Raw genomic sequence first — 19,573 nt, forward strand, 5'->3', positions numbered from 1 at the left:
TTTTTGTTTTTTTTTATTGGATTTTTATTTGTCTAGAAAAAAGATTATTATAAGTCAAATTTAAAAGAGATTTTTTTTGTGGAAAAAGTTTTAAATTTGATTTTCTGGGAATTTTCTTTTCCAGGAAAATGGGATTAAAAGAAAATTATCGTGCGCTTTGGTTGGAGCTTTCATACGAAGAGAAATCTGATCCGGAGCTTTCTTCCCCGTCTAAAGTAAAGTTTCATTATTTACTCTTCGCAGATTAAACTCTTGCTACGAAAGCTGGCAAGTTTAAGGAGATGGTTTTAAGGCTTTAAACTACGTACCTTCCCACTTTTCACATAAGATGAATTTAATCTTTTCATGTGAAAATTTTAAATGAATGATCGTCTTAAAAATAATTAAATTAAAAAACTTTCCAAAACAGAAACTTATACTTAAAAACTCCGCTTTGTTGGGGGAAAATTTAAAGAAATTATTATGATATGATTTGCTGAAGGAAATTGGCACAAAAAAAAAACTTCTTAGGAGAGCATAAAATAAATTACAAATTATGTGAAAATTCCTAACAACATCGTAAGCTTTAATGATTTCGTTGACACCCAAAAGTGCTTGAAAAAATGGTAAAAATCCTTGCCAAAAGTTGGTAAAATAACCCAGAAATAGGGACATTCCAAAGAAGTGCCAAAGTGATAAAATTAATCTTCAAAAAGAATTGAAAAGTATTTTATAAAATTTTAATTTTTTAACTGGATTTTTAATTCCGAAAATGCTTAATTTTGGATAGTAAATTTTAATTTTTTGAGCTAAAACCAATACATGACGATGTCTTTATGCTCTTTGAACATTTTGAGAACACAAAAGAACATCTCCATGGATTCACAGGATCAGGAAGGACGAAAAACAAAAAAAAATATAAAAAACGGAGTTTTGGCCAAAAATGTCTTATTTAAGCCTAAAGAAACTCCCAAAAAATTATTTCACATCATTCCCCTCGCTAGATTTCTAATGGTCCTTAAAGGACTTTGCTGAAAAATTGCAAAATAGATTTCAATTGTTTCTTAAAACGTAAAAACTCGAGAATAGGTTCTGTAGAATACAAGAAAAAAAAATCATTTCCAAGAACGCAAGATCCTAATATTAATCTCCAAAAAACTTCGTAAAATATTTTATAAAACTCTAAAAAATTTTTAAATCTTTAAAATGATTTTTTGAACGGATTTTTAAATTACTTTGGTGAAAAATTGCAAAATAGGTTGCATGAATCATAAGAAACTAGAAAATCGTTTCTAAGAACGTATGATTCTAATATTAATCCAACAGAACACGAGAAACCAGAAAAAGGCAGTTAAGAAGTTTTTTTTTTTAAACTTTTCGTATTTTTAACATTCTGTAAAATGATTTTCCGTTTATTTATGTTTCGCGGAACACGAGAAACCAGAAATATCGACCCTAAAAGTTTTGCTAAACTACTTTAGGATTTTTTTTCCTTTTACAGAAACATTTTGTTGTGGCTCAGTCGTTGTGTGAGGTATGCCCTGCATACAAGGATGTAGACCATGTCTTGTTCTTCTGTAGTGTTGCCTGTGTCGGTCGAGATGATTTGTTACTGAAATGTGGTGGTTCTGTGTGTTCTAGAGATATTTGTGCGGTATCTCTCGAACAACGTTCGGTTGTTGCGTTGCGTGCAATTGATTGTTTTGTCCACGTTAATGAAATCAAAGTCTAAGTGATGTCCCTCTTATTTTTGGCCTCGTCGTTATTTGTTCACTCCCTTGTGTTTTTTTTTTCTGCTAGTGCACTTGGGGTAATGCACTAGCGGGCTAAGTAGCCATTGCGGCAATGCCTCGGTCCGAAATCAGCTCTACGAGCTGAGGACCTGAGGGGTGGAGGTGGGTTAAAAAAAAAAAAGAAACATTTTGTATTTTTTTTTCTCAAGAAACACGAGAAACCAGAAGGTTTTTCTCAGTTTCTCGTGTTCTGCGCAACCAAATTTTTATATAAATATTTTATTTATTCACGAAGCGTCGTGAATTTCCCTCCCACACTCACGTGTATTGAGCCCTTGATTTTTTTATTCATAGCAGGACGAAACTTTTCCAACTGACAATTTTATATACACCTCAACTAATCCTTGGGAAATTTTGCAAAATTTAACATTTCCTCATTGGATATTCATAGTTATTGCATGTTCAAAGGAAGCTCCGTTAGAAAGTTGGCAAAAGGAGTTTTTCAGCAGCTCCCGCTACTTCGTGTATTATCAAACATTTCCTTTAAATGCCATTGGGCACTTGAGCTGTACCAATGATATTTTCGTAACAGACTGAAGAGTAGAGAAGCATGAGGAGAGACGTTCGACATAAATTTGCATAAAAGACTGTGCGATTTCAAGGGGTTTCACACGTGATTGAGGACTTTGGTATGAAAAATAAAGGAAAACGCTTCAAGGGTTTTTTGTCAACCATACGCCGTGTCATTTTGCAGCTTAAATCCGCATGTGCCGCAGACTAATTGCGGCAGGAAAAGAGATCTCTTCCCTGAATCTCTTTTGGGGAAGAATGGTGCCCTTCTCATACTTTTTTTTGCTTGCTTTTGCCGCACGCAATGTCATAAAGAAGCGCACAAAACCTCTTATGGCACACCACAAGTAAAAAGGGGAAGCGAACATTTCCAATTTCCTTTTTTGGTGAATATTTATTAGTTTTTCGGCAAAATGCAAAAATAAATATTTACGACCGGCATGAAAAATCGAGAGCTGTTCCTCCAAGAGGGTGGTTGGTGTATGAGTAATGTTGTGCACCCAACAACAGGATTCTTATTGCCCTGCATAATTTCACAAAGATGTGTGGGCTTGTAAAATAATCTATTTGTTGCAATATTTGTATAATACTTCCAAGGAAAGCCACACAAGGAGATTACACACAGCTCTACACTGAAAAATATTGCGTTGAAGATAATTTCCCACAATATCCTTTAAGGGATGTAGGTCTCTTTCCTTTCTTGTCGCATTTTCTGTTTATTTTCTTTTCCCTTTTTGTTTTTCAAGGGATTTCCGGACACGTTGAGGCGCCTCCGATAGACACAATTCTTCCTCTCTCTCACAGCTAAAAGAAGTTGAGGTAAGTCACTATAAAACTAATTTAATTGCAATTGCGCTCTCATCCACAAATCCAATTCCGGTTGAAGTTTTAATGGCTTCAATTACAAAGTTTATTCCACCTATCAAAGTCATTAATAAGACAATTTTGTTTAAAATATCAATTTTGCCTCTACTAAAGGACATTTTTGGGGAGGCGAGTTGGATGGGAAAAGCTTTAGCACACATAGTAGCTAAATTGCCCTCTCTGCATTAAATATTCCTTTAAAGTGATTTTCATACAGGTAGAGTGTGTACCTGTGAGGGGACCGTGCGAATGTTAGTCAAGCCATTGATTAGAATGGTAATTAATGTGTAGATAGGGGAGTATGGGGCAAAATTGTAGGAATTTTCTTTGAAGAAAAAAACCTTTTTTGTTTGATTCTTTTTGAGGGATAATAATAATATTTTTTTCAAACTTTAAAATGCGATTTTAATAATTCTTTTCAAAGGAAAATAAGAACTTTTCAAATTCTAGGGAATTTCTTCTGTATATTGTGCGTAATATCCTTTTTGCGTTATATACTTTTGAACTTCATAGAGTGGGAAAACTTAATTTGAAAACAAATTAAAATTTATTTGAGATTTACGCAATCCAACAGATCTTTATAAGCTACATTAATCTCTCAAGCTTTGCTCTTTGTGAAAATTGATCAACTATTAGTTTGTTTTTAATTAAATTCAATTTTACAATATAGAGCCAATTTAATCCCTGAAAACGATTTAAAAAAAAAGAAAATTCCATGATTATTTTTTAAAATCAAAATTGAATAATTTAGTTAGGGCTTTTCTGTTGCCAGTCAGATGGAATAAATTATTGTGGATGGACGTGTAATAAATCAAAATCAATTTTACGAAGTCCTCCATCAATTTGGTCAAATTTCCTTTTTTTATTTCCGCATGTAGTTTGTGTATTTGTCAAACATTTCACTTTAGTTATATTTTGACTTTCATCCATAAAAAAATCACAGCTAAAAGGGACATAAATGGGGGTGGATTTACTACCAAACATTCGCGTAAAAATGTACGGCGTTTGGGTGTCTATAAATGTTTGTAGCAGTGTAATCCCACGGTGTGTTTTGGCGGCAAAAAGGCACCCTCCGCGGGGCGCGTGTTCTAATGAGAAAGACAGGCGCAGGGTAAAGAAGAGCCGTAGATATTCCGCTGTGATTTTTGAGGAATTCATCCGGATGTTGATTATTTTAATTAGGCACTTGAGCAATGGGTTATTATTCACAAAGTGCGATGGGACATGGGTGATAAGGGAATGAGGTAGGTAGTATACGAGAGAAAGGGGCAGAAGGGAGATTTTATCGCACCCCAGGAAGCACACACACACACACATGACGTCTGTGAGACGTAAAATAGGCCCATTCGCATGACGATGATGCCTTAAATATTGTCTCCTAAAACATGGTCATAAAGAAGGCCAAAAAAGGGGGTTTACCAGCATGAGGGGGAGGGGTCGTAGGAAAAAGGACTGGGAAATTATTCATAGAAATATTTATGGCCATTTATCGCCATGGTTAGTTTTAAATGCTCCAATAAATTATGCGAATTATTTACGGCAGGGTAAGGACAATTTGGCCCAAAATTCAATTTTCTCTGATTTCTCTCTCATTCTCTCGGGCATTCACCCCCACCCCCCTCCCTTGAGGCACACCCAGAAGTTCTCATAGACTTCCTGTCCAGGAGAGAAATTTACGTTTATCTCCATGGGGATACTTCCTGATGATATAAATTTTCTCTCTTTGACTTTAATTAAATGCACTTTCTCGGTTTTCAATTCCTCAATAAATAAATTTTCACTCTAAACTTTCTGCGTGATGTTTCGCCCATTAATTTATTATGTGAAAATTCCCAAATAGAACTATACTTTAGAAGTGATAAAATACAATGTTTTTGGAATTAGGAAAATATCATTTGGCTCCTAAATAGGGTTACCACCTCTAGGGATTTTACCCGGAGACGTGAAACGGTTTTAATTTTTTTTGCTTATATTTGGCAGTACAAAAAAAACTTTAAAAAATCCTAAATTGGAACAGATGCTGTAATTTAGGAATTTTCGTTTTTTTTTTTAGTTAAAGAAAAATCGTTTTAAGTCAAATCTGAATTTTTCTAAACCAGAATAAACCTAGTTTTTTTCAAACTGGGTTTAGGTTTTTAAGGTCAGTTCTAAGATTTTTATGCAAGCCTTTGTTGTAGACTAGACTTAAGTTTTTTAAGGTCAGGCTTTTAAGATTTCAAGGTTAGATCAGGCTAAGATGTTCACTGTTTAGGATATTTAAGATAAAGCTTTTAGGGTTTAAATGCTCTTAATCCTACCGAAGCACGACTTAGGAAACTTAAGCTCAGTTTAAAAAAAAAACTAGGTCTAGTTTAAAAGAAGTTAATATTTAACTTTAAAAAAACTGAGATTTGGCTTTATGGAAATTAGGCTTCGATTAAAAAACTTAAGCTCAGTTTATAAAACTGAAGCCTGATTTAAGTAAATAAAGCCTGACTTAAAAATAATTCAAATCAGTCCCTTATGCTAAAAAAGTTCGCAAAAAAAGCGACCTAGTTTTTAACATTATAAAAAAAATTTTAAAAAATTTTAAAGAAATAATTTTTAAATTAAGAATAATTATTGCCTATCGAGATATCAACGTAATTTTTTAGTATTACGGACATTTAATCTTCCACTTTCATTGGTAATTGAGACTAAAGAAGAGCAATTATTGGTTAATTCTAACTCAATTTTACTTCTCCACGTGGTGGAGCTTTAATGCAAAATTGACTTAACTAAACTCTATTTAATGTTTCCTATTTTTATCCTCAACACTTTGGTGTTAATTATTTTCCACTAAATCATACATTATAAAAGCCTCAAAATGAACAAAATTCCCCCAAAATCTCTGCCAATATGAGCAAAAAACCACGCAGCGTAATTTTGTGATAGTTCCATATCCTAGAGGCCCTAACAATTAATTCCGCGAATGAATTGAGATTTGCAATGCGTGTGCGTGTAGGTGGTGGGTGTCAATAAATTTTCCACAAATATAGAGTAGAAAATGTAGTTTTGTGGTGATGTGACGAGATTGCCGGAGTATAATTCGTCGTGCATGATGTGCACTTGACACTAAAAGTTAATTAAATAAACGATAAGCGCACCACAAACAATTTGGGCTGAAACTGAGCTCCGCCATTTGGTGGAGTTTTGCCTCAAATTGATGAATTGGGATGCACTGGCATATATAGTCTCAAATTGTTGCCCAAATGATCATCAATGATCCCTCGAGGAGGGTTAAACCCTTCCCGGTGTGTTACTTCATTGTCAATGTCCGGGAGAAGTCTCTGAATTATATTCTCTTTTTTTTGTCTTCTCCTTCCTTTTCCCAATTTATTGCTCCGTGTGTACGTCCACAACAAATGTCGGGAACAATGAATATTCAACACGGTCGCTTATTGACGAATATTTATATTGATAAATGATGGGACGGACAGATAAGGGCAAAAATGTTGGGAGGAAGAGCATGACGGAAAGAAATGCACTGTCGGACGTCTCTTCTTTTTTGCTATTTCCGATCAACGGTCTTCCTCCACACACTGCTTGCCCATTCACAGAAGTTGCCTCATTGATAATTCCACACTGAAAATACGCGCGTGCTCAAGAAGTAAAGAAGAAGAAAAAAACAATTATCCATGTTCATTGTACTGTCGAACATCTTGTGCAAAAGAACAATTAATGGGGCATTGATGTTCGGCGAATGCACTTTGTAATAATGTGAAGAACATTCATTGATTTCAAATGCAGAAGCAAGTTTTTTTTTTCAATAAGGAAAAGTTCTAGAGAAGTTTCTTTGACTGTTTTTTTTTTTAAAGAAGATCCAAAATCTTGAAAATATTCTAATTTTTACTTTTTCTTTAAAATTAGAAACTTAATAATTCAAGGGGTGTTTATCTGGCGAATATTTTGTTTTTTTTAGCGAATCATTAGAATTTCTTTGAAAATCTGAATATTTTATTTCACATGATTTTGTTCTGCTAAAAATCGAAGAACTCAAAACCAGGAAAAAATTGAAAAACGACTTAGAACTTTTCGGCTTGAATTTGCTCATTTTTTAGCTTTAATTCAATATTTTTCGTTTTGAATTTAGTCTTTTTCTTAAGACTTTAATTATTCTTTTTCTTTGCAAGTCTTGTTTCCCAATTTAAATCGTTTTAGGACTGAAAACTAAATATTTTTCAGCTTGTATTTAGTCTTTTTTATACTTGAAGAATGTACTACTTTTAGGCTTGATTTAAGTCTTTTTTTATGATTGAATTAAACATTTTTTAGGCTTAGACTAATATTTGTTTCCCTTAGATCATCCAAATATTAGAGAATAATCCGAAGATCTGAATAATTTCGTTCAGATAAATCCCCCTAGGAATAATTTGAAAATGAAGATTTTCTTATTTAAAAAAAATTCAATGATAAATCTCTGAAAAAAAACGACAATTTGAAAATTCCAGCGACATTCTGAATAATTAAAAAGATGGAAAAGTTCGAAAGTTTGATAGGATTTTTATTCTAAACGAATTAATATATCAAATAATCACAATTTTTTGTCTAAATAACTAATAGAGACAAATAAAAAAAATATTCAAAGGAATATTAATCATTTCCAGAACCACCCTTAGGTGTGGTTCAGCAATGGTGCAAAAAAAGAAGTATTACGTGAAGTTTTCCAACCTTTATTCCTTTCAGTTTGTGAGGTTTTTATGTGAATTTTCATTCCTGAATTGAATACACATATTTTCCCTTTCTCACTCGCAAATAGTTCGAAGGGAGCTCTAAATGTCAAAGACACTCAATGTTCCTTGAAGATTCCCACTGTGTGAGTTTCCAAATCCCACAGGATAATCTCTCAATCATCAAACATTTACTACACCCCATCGCAGGGATGGAGAGAGAGAGAGAAATCGATTGAAATGCTGCTTCACCCCAATTGCTGCGTGCAATGTGCAATGTACTAACTTGAAGACTTCTTTCGCATATAAATTTTTAATCCTACCCCACGGGAGGTCTTGTGTGAGTTATTTCGCAATTAAAATGCCAGACTTGTGCGTTGACAGAAAAAATATCACTTTGTAACTCTTGGCAAAAAAAAGAGAACTATATATGGCACTTTTGCCCCCATTTGGTTACATATGTATTTTTTGCGCGCCCCCATTGCGTCATTCAATGTGAAATTATGTTAATATACTTGCACGACGACAAGACATTAGATGCTCAATATGTCGTGCAGACAATATGGCAAAATGGGAATTTTCTACACGGTTGGAGTGACTGGAAGAGCTGGAAAATCACAGTGATTGCCATGGGAGGAATCACAAACCGCATCCTCGCTTTTTTTTTCTATTTTAAACTCACTTTTACCACGCTCTATATGAAATGTTTTGCTGCAATTTCCGTGCAAGACGTCCAAACTGGTGAATGTTGAAAGGCATTGTGTCCCGAAGATATGTAGCGGGGGGTGGAAGATTATGTTAGAATATTGCTTGTGCTTCTTCAAACACAGCAAAGTCGCATAGAAAGATGTTGGAAAAAAATGCGCATTCGCACCGTCATGACATCCAACTATTTTAATACAGAAAAAAAACTCCAAAAGAAAAGAGATGAGCTTTCTTCCTCACGCATTGTGTGGTGGTGCCATCGTATATGAAAAGGATTTGTCAGGATGCTTTCTGGGCGCGTGTGTTAACAAAAGAATGAAATGAGCAGAAAACTGGAAATTTAAGTTCTCCCCAGCAAACGGCTGATTTCCACCACAAAAGGCATCACAGAGGAAATCGCATTTTCAACTAAAGGGAAGGTAGATGATGTGCTCACAACGACATAAAAGAATCTTTTTTTTGCAATGACAAAAAATTCTCGCTGAATAGAAAATTTACATTTCCATCTATTTCATTTCAACACCAGATGCCTCCACCTTATCATTCTGCCCTCTTGCGGGAAAATTTTACTCATCGTAACGATTCTTCCTAAAAAATGTAAACTTTCCAAATTACATCATTCTGCGTCAGTGTTGTGACGAATTTTCTCATTATAATACTTCCTTATCAGAAAATTAAAGTCTAACGCGCGGATCACGACTTTCTACACGGGATAAATTAATTTGACGCCATGAAAGAAGTCCATAAAACTGTGTGTAGAAGAGGAAAGTAAGTCCCTTTTCCCAGGGAACTTTTAATTAATTTTCCCCTATACAGATAATTACTGAATAATTAATTGTTTCGTCTCTTTGGAGGAAAGGTTTTGCCAATTGGAACCTCCATGGTGGGACCTTCTCCCCTTATTTTATTGCCAAAATGAAAAATCAAGGCATTGTGTGAAAATACCACAATGTTGGGAAGAATAATTTATAATGCACGAGAATGTTGTGCGAGAGTGAAGCTTGTTGAAGGTGCAGGATATTAAAAAATGCCGCTGCATCCTCTACGTCGCTTGTAAATGAAGAGAAATTGCAACAGTTGTTGAAATTGCAAAAGAATTGCTTAAAAATTAATTACAAAAGGAAGGATTTTTAATATAAAAAAATATTTTTGATGAGAAAAACGCCAAAATGTGTTTTAGAATGAATTCCAGCAACGTTTTGATTCATTAATTTTGCTAAGAATAAATTTAAAAGTGAGAATTTTATTATCAAAAAAAATATTGTTGGTATCAGCATCCAAAGAGTACGGAATTTCTAGCGCTGTTTTGATTAAATATTTAAAAAAAAAAGTAGAAAAGATTTTCAATAAAAGGAGAATTCTAGTTTAACCCTTTCGCGTTTTTTGGGTCATACGCTGACCCAAACGTGAAACATTTTATTTTTCAAATATATTTGTTTTTCCAAGTTAAAAATACATAAAATTCATGCAAAAAAAGGTCAAAGAAGACGTTTTGACTGAGAAAAATTCTCTGAAAACATCCACAAAATATAAAATCGTGATAAAAGAGTGCATGTTTCAATGTTCTTATGTTTCACATTGAACGCGAAAGGATTAAAAAATTAAAAATAATAATTTGCAAAAAGCCCCCAAAATTAATAACCACGTTTTATGTGCTATTGATGATTTTTATTTGCTGGAAAAAGATGTGAAAATTCTCTAATAAAAAAAAGATGATTCCCAATTAACTGCATTCAAAATGTGCAACGAATTGAGATTTAAGAGGAACATTCTTTTATTTTTAATTGACTCCAACTACGAAAAAAAATGCTGTGTGCTTAATTATGTGGTAATTGCATGGAATTCACAACATTTATGAAGCTGTGGTTGCATTGAGCTTGCGAAAAAAATTTCGTTGAATTGAAAAGGATTAAATTTCGTGATTTTTTGTGGAATTTTCATTGAAATTTATCTTGTGAAATAATTCTAATTAATTGATTTGCAGAAAATTATTTGAGGTTTAATTTGAATTAAGAAGATAAATTCCTTATGCTTTAGCACGTATAGCATTGAAATTAATTCGATTTTGAAATAGTTTAATCGTTTTAAATTGAATTTTCTCGTTATCACATAGAGATGACCATATCACCCACACACATTTAATTTCATTGGGAAAATTGAAAGCAAACACGTCTTGCAATGCAAATTGAATGTCAGCCTTCAATGCAGGCAAAATTCCCACAAAGATGTTCTCGTGCTGTGGAACATTTTGCTTTTAGAGCATAAAACTATGTTGCGTACGTTATGTGATGACTGTTGCTGCGCTGAGAAAATCTTCAATGAGCCCTCTCTTTGTCCGCTCTCTCGCAGTGTTGTGCCGCTCTCAGTGTGCTCGCCTTCTTGGCTACATAGAAGCATTCACCAACTGTTCTGTTCAACTTCCAGCAGCAGTTCCACGCGAGACCCCTCGGTGAACGGATGGTGCGAGTGTTGCTGATGCTGATACATCCCTTGGCGCCCTTTCGAACGCAATACGACGACCTATAACCCCGTGTGTTCAGTTGCACATTTCCGCTTTTTTTGTGTGCCTGCTTCATCATCCCTTCGTGGCAGAATTTTTTATTGTAACGTGTGACCCATCCCCCGTGTAAGCGCGGGATTGAATTGCGAACGTCTCACAAACAGCAAAAATCTTGCGGATTTTTGTGAGACAGACGAGTGATTTCTGTGTCGCGAATTTCTTCTTCTTCCACTGTGTTTGCAAAAGGGGGGTTTTTTGTGGAGCAAAAAGTGGTTTAAACACAAGGAGGAGCGACTAGTTTGTCGTGCGGCTGAGGGACTTGGTGAGAGAGGTCAGGAGGGGTGGTGGCAAAGTGATGGAAGGCAGAAAGAAAAATTACAGAGTCTGTGTGTGCAAATTTTATTGAAGACTTGGTGACTTGACGACGGAAGTGATTATATGTGACTCTTCTTTCACCCACAGAGTTACAGACCCACCTCTTCCGCCCCGAAGTCTTACAACTGTTGTGTTAGGGTTGTGCTGTCTGTGGGAAAAATATTGTATAAAAAAGTAGGTGAACGGGGTTGATGTTCACAACATAAAAAAATATCCACCGCGAGTTTTCACTTTTCAATTTAAAACGACAAGACAGCACAGGGATAAAAAAAACATCCCTCTCCCCATTGGAGACATACATAACCATTTCAGGCTCCCCCTAAAAGTGAAATACAAGCACAAATGATGGGAAAATAAAAATGATTGCTGTACTTTAAATTATCCCCCGAGAGTGGATAATTTTTTCTTTCTCTGAATGAGTCAGTGAGAAGGGAGAAAAAATATCCGCAATAAATGAAAATATAGAAGGAGTGTATGAGCTCTAAGAAAAATCGTATGAAAAATATTACTGGAAAATACTTTGCCGGAGGAACAATATCTGCGGGAGTGTGAAGTGTAGTAATAAAAAAAGAACAGTGGAAATAGTTGAAATAACTCAAGTGTATCAGATTTTATTTCCTCTGCCATTTTCAAACTCGCCCAGTTTTCTTCATTTTGACGAAGACGCTGCCGGCTAAAGAAAACTTCCATCTAAACATTTTCTTCTCTTAAAAACAAGAAGAAATTCAAAAAATTTCCTGCAGTTGTGTAATTCCATATACATACATTTGTCTCCTCACCACAACATACCCCCCACGAAAAAAAAATACATTGAGTGCTAAGGGTGCAAAATAGTGTCTGATTGCGATAAAAAACAGTGAATAAAGCGAATAAGCGTGAAGAAAAAAATAATAATAAAACTCCAGGGAGTACTTCTGAATGGATAATTGCAGACAAAAGAGCCACTAGAGAGTAAGTTTTAGCCTGTTTTATATAATTTTCCTCTCTTCTATGCGAAATAATGCAAGAAAAAAACTCCCATTTCATTGACTTCTTTTTTGAGGCCAGCTTGCAAAGAGAAAATCCTTCAATGTCCTTTTCGCAAAGTCGTAATTACAATGAACAATTGCATTAAGTCAATTGCAGTCCCTTTTCTTCTCTATATATCGAGGAGACTTTTGCAGCACTATTGAATTCGCCATAGCAATTGATTACTCGTTGAAATTGAATTTTTCACTTCCCGCCCGTAAGAAATGGAAGGAAAGAAGGAGAATTTTCTCAATATAAATGCGGGGTTAGAGAGAGAAACTTTAATTCAATTGTGTGGAGAAAAGTTTCAAGAAATTCCAACGGCAGACTTGTATGAGATTTATGAAAATATTTTACAATATTGCGAAAAAGGATATCCTTATTTGAATTGGTATTGTAGGGATTGTAGGTTAAGAAAAGGTCATAACTATGTCAAGAGAAAATTTATCACAATTAAATTTATTCTTCTTTGGATTTCTTTAACGTCCTCTACTAAATAAAAGAAATTGAAAGGAGTTTATTCATTTTTGGAAATCTTCAGCAGAGCCTAAATCACAAATGCCACGCCCCCAATGTACCTCATTTGGCGTTTTATGCGTGAAGCATATGCATCATTGCTCAGATTGTTTTTAAATAATTTCCCCTTGATAAAAAAATATAATAATTGTCATTTAAATCAGACGAAGAAATATTCGTCATAGTTCGTTGCTTTTCCACACAACATTTTTTTTTACAACAATTCTGAAATTGTTTTATGCTGTAAGATCAAATAATAATAATTATGTGAAATGTTAATTTTTATAGCAACATAATTCGATATGGCTTTGTAAACACCGACAATTTTAATGGCAATTTAAAACGCTACATGAATGTGCAGATTTTTTTTTCTTCTAATTCCGCAATTTATCTTCTTCCACTATTAGTTTTAGTTCATCTTCAAGTTGATTTAAGAGCAATTACGTTGTTTCTTCGTGCCAATGATGAGTGAGAAACTATCGAAATGGGTTTAAAACGTGCATTACACTATTTTGCAAGTTGTTAACTCCCTTTCTCAGCATGTGTTTAAAGGTTAATCGATTGAGGAAGAATTTGGCAAGAAGTATTCGAAAGTTAAATTAACCCACCTGCCGTGTGTAATTGCATTTCCTTTCCTTACCTACAATGTTTTGCCAAAGGACATTGGAAAAAAAAAGAATGTTTCCTTCGCGTAGGACAAAGATTTTTGAATTGTGCCTTTCCGTTTCTCAACGATAAATCATATGAAAAATAAATTTTGAATGTTTTCCACCAGGAAAAAAATCGTCAGAAATAAATCATGGGCAGATTAAGGAAATATTTCGTGGTTGAAGGAATCTATTTTATCCATACGAAGAAGAATAAATCCAAAGGCGATTGGGCGTGTTTTTGGGCACACATACAGTGCTTCCTTCCGAACCCATGAAATTGCATACTTTAGTAGTTTTCCTCTGAATTTCGATACATATACATATAAGTATGTTGTGTGGTGGGCTATAAAGGAAAACATTTAACATATTACATTTACGATAAAATAATACAAAATAACCCAAAAACTGAGAGCAACAAATTCGCATAACTTTCCCGCAGCATAAAATGTGCTTTGGAAATAATTTGAGTTATTTTGTACTTTGGAAATTTATTGATTGAAAACTTTTTGTGGGATTTTTGTGAGTTAATTTTGTTGATGATCCCCACTGGACTAAGCTGTACGAAAAGAGTTGATTACAATGAAGAATTTCTGCTTACCCAGAATAGCTCCACACCACATAAAGAATATACAATTGTGCAAGGAAAATTGCAATAAACTTTTGGAATTTTCTCTCGAGGAATTTGTCAATATCATTCTGTGGGGGATTTTCTAAATCTTTCAACAAAGTAAAAGATGATAAATTGCATATTGAACTTTCGCCGGGAATAATTCCATGACCCAATAAATTCCTCCTATATTTTTGGAATGAAAATTGTGTCCACTCGTGCCAAAAACTAAATGGAAATTGAGGATTTTTAGAGATAAGTTTTAGAAATTTGGCGGGAAACATGGAAAAGATTCGTTTTTGCAAAAATCTTTTCAAAGTTTAATGTGATGTTTGGAGCCCTTATGTGTTCCTTATTCAACTCCAAAGACTCAGCATAGATAAAAGTTTTAGAATTTATGAGATGGTCCAATATTTTGTCTTAACTTTGGAACTTTTCAAACTCTTTTTTTTTGAATAATTTTGAATCAATAAATAAATGTAATATGTAGTAAAAATGGGATTGTCAAAAGGATTGCCAGATATTGACAGTTTAATGTGACATTTCGTCAAATTTACAGGATTCCTCAGGCAATAGATATAACAGAAATCGTTAGTTTACTTAATTATACAAATTCACATTTCATCTATGTCTCGTCAACCCCTAAAGCTAAAGTAGTTCAATTGAACTTCAGTTACATTCTTAATGCTTATGTTTCTATATGCAAATCATTTAATTATACTATTTGATGATCTTGACATGCAATGTTGTCTTTTCCATAATATTATTTCATTCAATAAGTTGCAGTTTCTGATAATTTCCTTCAAATCTGCATGACAATAGGCTATTGTCTCAATAAACTATGAAAGCCCAGAAGGTGGTTAAAGCATTGAAATGATTTTACCGAATAATCCAAATCACTTTGAGAAGATTTAATAACTTTGAATTAAATCATTCAAAGCCCAATATCCAGGTCAAAATGTCTTTTGAATAAATCTGGGAATGTAAGTTGAAGAGCTTCTTATCAGGCAACATCGACATACATACCCCTGAAGTCAATTAAAGCCATATTATTGTGACTCGATCAATTTCTCACGGGCGCGCTTTTTTTTCGGGAAAATTAGTTACACAATAAAATTGTTCTTTGATAAAGTGAGACGTTATATGTGGAGAAATGTGGTTTCGTATATAATTCGTTTCCTTTTTTTCTCTCTTACCTGCTTATTTGGCGCCTAATTGATATGTGACGGAATCTTCTGGTTCTGCCAGGAGGATAATCAAGATTAGATTAATGTGTTTCATTCTCACATACAACGCAAGAGCTACCAGTCCCATGTGCGGCGGATGGTTTGTACCGAGAGAGATGTTCACAGTGTACACATAAAAATTAACTGGATGGAATCAAGAAGAAAATCTCTTGCCATTCATACGGAAAAGGCGCGTAGGGAGGTGCGGCGGGGGGATATCGCGTTGGTATAAAAAAGAACAAAAAAAAGACGCTGAAGAATCAGAAGCGACGGAGAGGAGATAAAATGAACCGGATTAATGACACTGGGGTTCAAGTGATCAATTTTTTTCTCCATCCGAGGCTCACTATCTTGGCGCTTCGATATGTATAACACAGAAAAATTCACCCAATTTTAATACATTTTAAGCTTCCTCCCAATTGAGAGGCAAATCCACATTTTTTTCTGACGTTGGACAGGGCGAAAGATGATGATAAAAGAAGTTGAAGAGAGTGAAGGAATAACTTCTGTGGATTTTGATTTTGTACATCCTGTGAACCAATGTTTCATGGAAATTTTGAAACTGCGAAAGATTTCAAAAAGTTTTTTTTTAATTTCAATAAATTTTCTAATATTAAATCGTTAAAACGTTTTTTTATCAAATGATTAAGGGTTTAAAAATTTTTTAAAAGATTTTTATGTAAGTTTCATGAGAGACAGAACAGTTAAACGTTAGATTTTGATGAATGAGCATTAAATCGCATTACGTTAAAATCTTATAAAAATTTTTTAAACCCTGAATCATTTGATAAAAAAAAATGTTTTAGCGATTCAATTTTCCATAAATTAATTAAATAAAAAAAAACATTTTGAAATCTTAAATATTAAATATATTAAAGATATAATTCTAATAAGAATTTTTAGCAAATCTTTTTAATAGCACTTTATGCAAAAGGATGCCTAACATGAAGAAATTCTCATTATTCTATTTCATATAGACACAAAAATGAAAATTCAATGAAAATTTCCAATTGAAAGTAAATCCCTACCGTATCTATGCCCATCTGACGAGATTTGATTTTTTCCTCTTTCACAGTATATCGCATCATTGTCCCTTTTGCCTTCTGCAGAGGAATGTTATTATATATGAAATTCATTCGTTCACATTGGTTTGAAAAAAAAAAGGAATCTCTCCATGGGATTAAAGAAGTGAATGGCGAGCGTGACAGAAATTGTTCAAGTGCTACATTTTGTGAACGTGTCCATTTGCGGTGAATCCAGATTATGAATTCCCTTTTTCATTTTCCCAAAAACGAAACTCTCTTGAAATTCAATTTGATATGGGGACTACACCACACACAGTCAAACAAGGTGAAATTTTACGAAAACTGTAACGGAGTTGTGTCCTGATTACCTCAAATGGCAACATTCACAGCAGGGGCATGGAAGACCAAAAAGTACTACATATAACTCGGTAGCAAACCCCGAAGAATCAACATTGCGATGTGGGATTTTGAGAAGGTGATGGGGCGAAGTATAAGAGCTTGCGAGCAGATGTCCTTCCACGTGGGAATAACCATGCACACGTAACACGTACAAGCAAACCAAACCAAATAAAAAAGGACGGGGTTTTTGAATCGACATTTCCATCGAGTGAATGACTTGCGAGGCCCTCGGACTTCTTTTATGCTCACATTTTATTTTATTATAACATCCCCCTTGTATGTGCGCCAAAAAATTTATACAAGAGCATCACCGTGCTATGTATACACTACATTATGTATATTTATATATTTATAATGTAATTCTGTTTGAACAATTGATTAAGGGCTGCAATGGGGGAACACAACACGGAGATTCTTCAGAGAGGGAGATTTTCATAAAACGTTAAAAACAAGGGGTGAATGACGCACAGATTTGAGCACGGAAACAATGCAAACTTGCATTTTTGCGTCATATAAATCTTCACGTGTCTTCTCTCCTTTTTCCTGAACACGCGACTCCAAATCCCACGATATCCGTTATTTTCTCGAAAAACTAACGAAGCTTTTCCTCATTCCATGATGTTTTTTTTTGGTTTTATATAAATACGATAAATAAGTGAACGAATGGGAAATCTTTTTGATTTTTCTCTATTTTTATTAGTGTTAAAATTCGGAGATTCTTGACTCTTTCCTCAGGTCTTAGAGTATTGCATTCCCTGATAAAAAATCTATAAAAATATCTTAAAGTTTTTCTAGATTGAACATAAATTAATCCAATCATAATCCTTTGTTTTTCTTTAAATACATAAAGCTCAAAAATATCTTATTTTCTTCTTTGAAAGTTTCCTTAATAAAATAAATATTTTATATCAATTTCCACAAATCTATTGATCAATTGAAAAAGAAAAAAAATTAAATATTCATATCTTCTGGCAATGCTAAAATTCTTCTGGTGCTTTTCTTATAAATGCTACATACATACAAATACAATTGAATAAATCCAGAGCAAAGTCCCACCCACAAAAGCTCAACAGAAAAAGCTAAAAAATTATGAGAAACATTTTAGAGTTTCGTAATGGTGTCTCTTTTGTATATCTGCGGAATTTTAAGTCACATTTGCATCATGTTCCTCTTCAAATTTAACTTGCAATTGCAATAGTTGTATTACGTATCAAAATCCACTGGATTTTTCTTCTTTCCACCGCACATAGGGAAAAAGTTTTTGATAAAGTTGCACAATGGGGGAAAAACTTGCATATATGTTGGGAGGGAAATAGATACTTATTTACATTCATGTTTATCTTTCGAGTCTTGTAACTTTTAAATCTCTTTTGAGACGATAAGATAAGTTTAGTGGAATTTTATACAATGTAGATTATAGTTTTATATTAGTATAAAATATGTATACTCACAGTGTACTCCTTGTGTAAATTCAATTATATTCTACACGTAATTAATTGACAATGTGCAGAGGTAATTTTCCGGGGTGGTTTTTCCCCAAAATAAGAGGGCTCTATGTGTACAGAACACATATATTTGATACAGGGGAATATGAGTATGTAAATATTGTTTGAGATGTGGAATTTTGTCGTTGAAGAAAGTTCTTTTTGTCGTTGAAATTGTGAGAGACAATGTTGGAGAAAATTCGGTGGTTTGAATTTTCTTTCTGGGCTATGGCTGAGAGTGAAAGAAGCCAACCACCCTCCTCAATCTTTATTGCCACTAAAAGTTATCATTTATATTCAAATGTTATACATTGCCAACAGGAAAAGTTTTCCTTTTTCCTGGGCATTTTCACACAGAGAAAGAGAAAAGCACTGCCATGGCTACACGTCCCAAAATGATGTTGGCCAGATAGGCAGGGTGGTGGTGGGGGGAGTTGGCTTGTTTAGAAGGAAAAAGATGAAGAAAATCGCTGTCGACCAGAGTATTATAATTCTAGAATTAATTTAACATCATAACACTCTCCTCTACTTTTGCCTTTTCTGCCTTTTGGTTGAGGTTCCACCTTGGAGAGCCACCCATAGTACACAATTCCCATCGCATGGTACATCTCATCCAACGACAAAAATACATTTCAATGGAGCCATTCCCTTTTCTCTTCTCTTTGTTGGATAAAATGGAAATTTTCCCGCCAGTTGCCGATAAGGGATGCAAATTTCGTGCCTTTGTGATTTTAATTCGCTCAACTTTCTCTCTTTCACACACACTTATTATTATTATTATTATTTGCACAGTGAATAAAAAGGGAAACTTCACCGCGAAAAAGGGGATGAATCTTCAACGGAAAAGTATATAAAATGCACGAGGAGCTCTGAAAGTTTTGAGATTTTTTTTTGCTCATTTCCTCTGTTTAGAGAATTAAAAAAAGTTTTTTTTAAATCGTTTATAACCAAAAGATATTGAAATAATGGGAGGAATTCACTACTCACTCCGTCGGGTTTAAATTTTTAAGTCGGTTTATAAGTCGATCTTAAGGTTTAAAGTCAGTTTTTTTAAGTCTGACTTTAAATTTTTAAAATAAATAAAATAAAATAGTTCTTTAATCAGGGGACAACTCAGGAAAATCCAAGGCCCGACTTAAAAAATTATGTGTAAGATTTTCTGATTAAAGAACTATTTTATTTTATTTTATTTATTTTTTTATTTTATTAATTTAATTTAATTTTACTTTATCTAAAAATTTTTA

General features: G+C 33.9%; 1 protein-coding gene across 1 annotated transcript in view; it reads left to right on the top strand.

Annotated features, from left to right (window-relative positions):
• The first annotated feature begins 3,067 nt into the window (after positions 1 to 3,067).
• Positions 3,068 to 19,573, top strand: part of LOC129790544 (toll-like receptor Tollo) — a 53,178-nt gene continuing 36,672 nt past the window's right edge. The window contains exons 1-2 of the mRNA XM_055828102.1: positions 3,068 to 3,101; positions 10,967 to 12,365. The gene's annotated coding sequence lies outside the window, so the exon portion shown is untranslated. The remainder of the gene's footprint in view (positions 3,102 to 10,966; positions 12,366 to 19,573) is intronic.

The sequence above is a fragment of the Lutzomyia longipalpis genome, chromosome 2 (assembly GCF_024334085.1).
Source record: "Lutzomyia longipalpis isolate SR_M1_2022 chromosome 2, ASM2433408v1".
Lineage (NCBI taxonomy): Eukaryota > Metazoa > Arthropoda > Insecta > Diptera > Psychodidae > Lutzomyia > Lutzomyia longipalpis.